Genomic DNA, 8,069 nt, shown 5'->3' with positions numbered 1-8,069 from the left:
AGGACTTAAGATCAACTATCTTGAATGTCTCCCAAAAGATGTCTGGTTTAGATATTTATGATATTCCCAAATCTCTTGAAACAAGCTTTCCTAAATGAAGATGTTGTCCCTAGGAAATCATACTTCTTTCACCTCCTCCAATTATTCTCCCTAACCCACAAGTTCTTGAAAAGTTTAAGGTCACTCAAGCCCTATTGGCAAGGCAAGGTCTAGGTGTGGTCACATCTTGGAGATGTAGTCACATATTGACAAGCCGGGAGAGTTGGGTGTCAAAGTCTTGGGAAAGTTGGTGGTTCAATCACTTTCTAAGTCACATAGTGAGTTCCTTTGGGACACCTATGAAACAGACTATGACAAGACCCTTAATGATCTTATCTATTTGTTAAGATCAACTTCCTCAAAACTTGATGGACATTGACAATAGTGACACAGGAAATCCAAAAAAGCATTCTCTTCCCAATGGAAAGGGATCGGCCATAGTCAACTCGGTTGACCAGATGGTAAAGAAAAAAGCTAAGTCTGTGATAGTCCCGTGTACCATTATCAAATGGTCCATATGTTTATATTGCCAAAGAAAGGGGCATTGGTTGCGAAGCTGCCAAATTTACCTAAGGATGTTAAAGTCAATAAGTTTGACTCTACTTCAGGTAAAGTCCACTATCTAACTCTGCTATGTTTCTATTCTGAGATTCCTGATACATGATGTGACTGGGTCACATGGTGATGGTTTAAAAATCAAAGAAAGGTGAAGAAACTTAAAGAAAGAATATGCTGAAGCTGATAGCGTAGATGGATTTCTATCGCATAGTTTGAAGATCGGATTCTTGAGCTACTTCTTAGGATTTATGAGATATTGCTTAGGAGTAGATAACAACAAGTTTTCATATGGATTGTAAGGATAAGTTTTTCCGCAAAGTTTTTAAAATAAAAGAAAAATTTTGATTTTATTTATTTTAAAATATCCTTACAATGGCATTTGAGGAAAAATTGTTGCTTATATGATTCCATTAATAGCAAGAGTGGAAATATGAAATTGATTCTTTCATTTGTGGTAATGTCTAAATTTACCAAATAAGGAAAGATTCACATCACCCAAGTCTCAATTGGACCGGAACTTGGAATCATGCAAGCTGTATAGCATGATGAATGAGAACTTTCAAGTTTTGGAAAATTAAGACTAATTACTTGTTCACATGGATGTGTGAGTCAAGTAAAGGACTAAGGGATCGAGTACACATTCTTGTGCACTGATTAAGTGCACTACAAAAGTTTGATAAGACTATTCGTCATAGTTTACTAAAGCTCAGTAAATATGATTATACTTACAAGCTTAAGTGTAACTCTGAGACATTGGAAAAAGGTTCCAATGTAAGGCAGAGCGAATAAGAAGAATCAAATTAGGCAGAAGGATAAAAGTTTCTCAAATCTGAAAAGATGGGAGAGTACTTTAGTATCAGTTTTTGTGATCATCTTAATGATTAAGAAACCATAGCACAATTAGTTCTCTAAGGAAATCTTAGTGCATTCTTATGACTAAGAAGAGGAACTTGAATTGTTGAAATGGTTAAATCATGAAGATGAGTCATACTTCGTTCCAAAAACAATTTTGAGAGTCATACTCCAAGATTGTAACTTGAGTGACATGTCTTAAAGAAGGTTTAAAACACTTGTCAAATGTAAGAGTAAAAGTTTTCTACTCTTGTACATTTGAAATTGGTAAGTTGTGATGTTTTGGATAAAACAAAGACCAACTAAGACCAATTGTGTGAAGTGTTTGTCTTGATTAGAATCCACACTATCTCTTGGATATTTGACAAGGGAGTCTTATAGGTCAAGAGGACAGTGGCAGTCTTAAAGGTCTTGAAAGTCTCAAGAACTAATCAAGAATAGAACCTGAAGTTCTTCACTAGCACACGACTTGCGGTTTATAACCCATCGTGTTGACATATTCTGTGCCCATTCCAGTTAAAGTTGGCTTTGCATATCAGTTCTTAGAGTTCTCAATTTGTTGCACAATAACTTGGAAGCAATGACAGGCCCTTGAGCTGCCAGGTGGCAAGAAATTAAGATTGAGTTCAATCCATATGAGTTTAGATTTGTCATTATCCTTGTCTTGTGTTTATGGTTTTGACAAATTCATATGGGTAGGAACTCATACACCATTAAATCTAAGTGTCATAAGGTTTCTTTCCGATTCATGAAAATGATGGTGAGGAAACACTTTCACTAAGTAGATTTTAGCTAGATAGCAATTGTGATATTTGCATTCTCAAAGTCGTTAGTGGAGCGTGTGTGGTTTACCGGCACACTAACCTGGACTTGTGAGAAGTAGCAAAAAGGTCTAACCATTATGATTATGGCATCCCTCTTCATAATTGTTTAGACACACAAGTGTGCTATCTAAGGGAAGGTGTATGATTTTGATAAAGTCTTATCAAAACAATCTAGTATCAGAAATCTGAACTTTGGTCAGAAAGTCCAACTGATTTCTGAGTACATGTCAAAGCTAGTGGGAGCATAAGTGTTATGCTAATAATCATCATGTTAGTGGGAGCATGATAATTATGAGAAGTATTGCAAGCTAGCAATGTTAATTATAGAAAACAAAAGTTTCAATTGGGAAAGAGTTGTTTTGCTATAATTAAGGGAGAGGAAATTATAATTCATCTCAAATCTATAAGCTTAGATCGTGAGGTTTTAATCATTTAGTCAAGGGTATATATGAATTTCATGTTGGAATGGCTCAACATAAGGAAATTTTGTATATGAGTCCATTATTTGCGTTCTAAAATTCGATTATGATTACGGCATCCCTTTTCATAATCTGAATTATGAGAACTTGGCAAATTGAAATGGAAATGTTATAGCAAAAGACTGGTTTAGTCTTTATGTGAGACATCATGAATCGATTCTCATATGCTTCGGATATAGGATCGATTACATGTATTCATCCTTTCTAAAATTTTCCAAATGCCTAGGGCATTAAGAAGGGAAAAGGTTTAGAACTGGAAATGACTAAACGGATTAAACAATTGTTGGGGACAATCTAAGGTTTACCAAAGATTGGTTGCTCAAGGATAGTTGGAAGTATAGTGATAATTCTGGAAGGACCATATTGACATAATCTGTAAGGAGTCAACTCTTGTTCAGAAGTGATAGTCAAAATGGAATCTGGAAATGTTTCAAAGTTAGAATTTTCAATCTATGTAAGATTAAGGAAACTTAATGCAAGAAGGATGTTTCCAAGGAGCTGATCTCCTTTGGAATACTCTGTAATGATTGTTGTCAAGTCTTTCTGACTTTGTGCATAATCATTACAAGAGGTTCAATGCATATAAGTTTAGAATCTGACAGATTTCAGTAAATGGCATGAATTTGGAATTCTTGCATTTGCAGTAAGGATTTGGGAGTGTGAAAAGAGAATCATTGAAGTTATGTTCAATTGATCTAGTTCACAAAGTAAAGATCATAGACAAACATAGTATGCATACTTGGTGTGTGGCATGACTAGTGTTTAGAAAACATAGTGTACATGCTTGGAGCATGGGACAACTATTGTTTTAAGTTCAAGAATAAAGTTGATAGCTGAAACAGTATACATGAGTAATGTGTAATCATATGGTGATAAATAAAAGGTGTTTTATTTATGTTCATAGGTTTTGATACCATATTGGATTCAATTATTCTTGTGATTCATTTTGCATGTTTTGACTTCCCGAATAAACTAGGTTATTCTTCCAGAAAGACTAAGTTATTCAAACCATCCACAGTCGGTCATATGTTGGAAGTAGATATGAATTAAGATTGTCATGGGTTGGCTTGTAGAGATCTAAGGTGTTGGACAAAGGGCTACAACACTCATGAGTGCTCATAAGTTCTGAGTATTGGATTCAACCCGCGCTCATTGGAATCACTTCATGCATTTTATCACGAGTGATCATGAGATGATAATATCTTATATTCTTCAAACCTAGAGATATGAGTTGTTACTATGAGTTGGTTGTACATTGATTGCACGAAAACGCATTTGGTAACTCGGTGCTATAAAACGTGCCTTTGTGTATGATTCAACAAGTAGTAGAACAAGCCATATGAGTTGAAGTTTATCCATTCCTTTTACCTTCAGGATAAAAGCGATATTTGTGGGCCCCTCGATGATTTGATGATGAAAAATGGAAGTGCTCGGCCGGGCCAGGACTGATTTGATTTGTTCAATTAGTCAGTCGTCATATATCGGAAATCGGGAAACAACAAATGGACAGAGAGAATGATTATAATCCATGTCTCAGTCCATATGATATCTAGAATGGAGGAATATATGATCCCTTATCTAATGGACAAGTCATTGACAAAGGTCAGAGTTCATCGACAAGGTCAGAGTTCGACAGCGGCTTTAAGAGCTACGATTGCCAGTTAGGTTTGAAGTCATACGCAATAATAGTTTTAGACTTATCCAAGTGGGAGACTGTTGGATTAATGTCTAAGTCCATAACTATATTTGGTATGTACTTGACCCGACCCGGCATGGTCCATTTGGGTTGCACTTCACCGACACAATTTATATGGATAATCTTTTGAGAATAGTATGTTTATGATTAATATTAATATATTATAAGTTCTAACATATTATTATGGAATCATATTATTTAATTAGTATTGATCAAGAATTAATTTATAATTAATTAAGTGATCAAAAGGAACTAATTAAATATGGACTCTTATGTATATGGAATGGGCCAAGTTCATTTAGGTTGGGCTAAGCTTTCATGGATAGTCCATGGAGTGTTTAACCCATGGATCCTAGGAAATGATAGGTCATGGGTATTAGGGTTTAACCCTAATCCTCCATACTATATAAAGATGTCCTTAGTTGGTGAAATGGGAACTAGTGTGGTACACTAAGAAGGGCTAGCCAATTTCACTAGAGAGAACCAAGTATCCATAATCTCTAAAGTCTTCCAAGGTGTCTTGGTGATTTGTGATTCCACTTGAGGCTTCCACACTATTGGGGCTAAGCTCTTAAAACTTGAAGACATCAAGCTACATCAAAAGAGGTATGTATTCTATCTTGCTAAGTCATTGTTTTGTATGCTAGATTAGGATAATACCTTGGAAGTTCTTATTTGCATGTATAATAGAGAAAACACAGATCCAAGGTATTTAGGGTTGCATGTACACTTAGGAGTGTTAGAATGCTCAAAACCCAACAGGTTCATAGGTCGGTTCAAGATCATAGCCCGAGTGGGGAAGGTGGCATATCGTTTAGAGCTCCTAGAGGAGCTTAGTCGGATTCACAACACCTACCATGTGTCTCAGCTCCGGAAGTGTGTTGCCGATGAGTCTTCAGTCATATCCTTGGACGACATTTAGTTAGATGGGAGCCTCAATTATGTCGAGAGACCAGTTGCGATCCTAGACAGGAAGACGAAGAAGCTCCATAATAAAGAAGTGAAGTTGGAAAAGGTGCAATGGCAGCACCAAAACGGTTCCGAATGGACCTGGGAATCGGAAGATGAAATGCGAGATTTCTATCCGGAGTTGTTTGGGCCAGCAGGCTTCGAGGACGAAGCCTAATTCAAGTGGGGGAGAGTTGTAACACCCTGATCCTCAGGTATTAATAATGATATTTTGGTTTGGATTTTTTTAAGAACCTACTCATCGAGTTGGCCTCCCTACTCGTCGAGTAGTAGCGGGTTTGTCTGCGAAGTTTAATGACCTACTCGCCGAGTTCAATATGGGACTCGACGAGCAGATGCTGGCAAATGAAACCCTAGATTTCGGGGCCTTGCACCCTATTTAAAGGGTCATTAGCCTCCCTTTTACAGCTCTTTACCTCCCAAAAACCCTAATTTGAGTGTGAGTGTGTTTCTTGGTGATTTTAAGCTTGAAGGATGGATTTGGTGAAGAAAACACTTGAGGAAACATGCTAGAGGAAGCAAAGGACTCGTGGGGATTCAAGATCTACTTCTATGGAGCAATCCCTGATAAGCTATTCCTTGGCTCATTTCCACCCAAAACCCTCTTGTTCATGGATCTAAGAAAGGGATTTTGTTTTTAAGCCAAGATCTTAAGTTGAAACTTCAGATCTGGACTCCTTTTGGCCTTTAGATGCATAAAGTTATCAGTAGAGCCTAGCATGTGCCTCCCCTCAAGTGTATGACTCAATTCCAAGCTTGGATTTTCTATTTTAGGGCCTTAAAGCCTTTCATGCACATAAATTTTGCAACTTTACGTGGAAAGCATGCCTTAGAAGCTTAGATCTGTAATTTGGAAGCATTGCATGGCTCAAAAGAGTCTGTATGGCATGAGATCTGTAAGGACTCGGCGAGTCGCAGGGGGTGACTTGGCGAGTCATATGAAGGCAGGCATGAACTCGACGAGTTGGATGAACAACTCGATGAGCCCGATGAATATTGCCATAAAATCGACGAGTTGGATGAACAACTCAGCGAGCCAAATGAAGATTACCTAGAACTCGACGAGTTGAAGCAACAACTCGGCGAGTCGAGTAAGATTCCCCTAACTGTTGGATGTTCGTAGACGTGTCGAGTGGCAAGCAAGGAAACTCGACGAATGACCTTAGATTATCAATCAAGACAGTATGAGCTCGACGAGTCACCTCGATGACTCGGCGAGTAGACGTTATCCCGGGAAACTCAGCGAGTTAGGGTCAACATGGACTGTTGACTTGATCTTGGCTATAGTTGACCAGGATGGACTTTGGGGAAATGACTGGATATTGTATGACACTTTTTAGGCAGTTGAGTGGGGTAGCTCGTGGGGTATATTTGGTCGCAAAGTGTCAGTTCAGCATTCGTGACAGGTAAGTCTTCTCACCATACCTATGGGTCGAAGGCACCAAGGCCGGCCCATTATGTGAATATGATATATTTGTTAAACATTCTGTGTTTTGTAATGTGATTGCATGTTTTGTATGAAGACCTTGGGGTATGCCCGTGGCATTGGATGTAAGACCATGTGGGGTAGCCCATGGCAGTCCTAGGTGAAGACCATGTAGGGTAGCCCATGACATTGGATGTAAGGCCATGTGGGGGAGCCCATGGTAGTCCTAGGTGAAGACCATGTGGGGTAGCCCATGACATTCTCACAGGTTTCATGTATGCATGGTTTATGCAATATGTGTGTAGCTTTTATAGCTAACTGGATATGTGATATGTGGATTGTATGTGTGGTATGCTCTGGGAAACTCACTAAGCATTTCGCATACAGGTTGTTGATTGTTTCAGGTACTTCAGAGCCTAAGGGCAAAGGCAAGGCGTGATGGCGTGGAGTGCACTCTACCTCTCTTTTTGTGTGTTTGGGACTCTCTGATGTTTTCAAAAAGTACAACGAAATTGTATGAAGCTCATAGTTTGAGGATATCTTGGATCTGTTTCTTGTTTGTCTGTTGGGTGTGATTTTAGAAGATGAACTCTCCTTTGATTTCTCTACTCCAATCCACTGGTTTGTTAGAAGAAGAAACCTACTAAGATATCAAAGTTCTGTTTTCCAATCTATTGAGTTCTGATAAGTTGTATAGATTAGTTGAGTTTAGATCCATATATTTTGAGTTTAGATCAAATTTTTTATTGTTTCCACTTCCTTATGATTGATTTGATGAGGCTCGAAACCCTTACAACTCATCTTATATACAATTATGAAATCCTCACGGCCTAATGTTTTTATCATTGTTTTACCCTCATTCGGTCAACCTATGTTGTTTGTTGACTTGTTTCCACCTCCTTTATCGCAAACCATCCTCTGCTCTCACTTTTAGAACATGACGATTAGAAACTGGTGTGTCACCGGAGAACACAAAATCCCACGACCCCCCACGGTCAGTAGAGAAGACATATGTGTGAAAGAGGATAATGATTCAAGATTCGATGGTGAATAATTTATATTCATCTACATTGAAAGACACAAAATCACACCAAACCTCCACCTTGTAGTTGTGAATATCACAACAAACAATTTCTTGATTTTTTGTTTGATTTCATCCGAAGAGTCAATTTTTGGACTTTGACTATCGATTTCACTGGATTTCGGGTATGGTTTTAGGATTTGTG

This window comes from Lactuca sativa, chromosome 4 (genome assembly GCF_002870075.4).
Source record: "Lactuca sativa cultivar Salinas chromosome 4, Lsat_Salinas_v11, whole genome shotgun sequence".
In the NCBI taxonomy this organism is placed as follows: domain Eukaryota; kingdom Viridiplantae; phylum Streptophyta; class Magnoliopsida; order Asterales; family Asteraceae; genus Lactuca; species Lactuca sativa.
The sequence above is the reverse complement of the archived record's forward strand: the minus strand, read 5'-3'. Positions refer to the sequence as shown.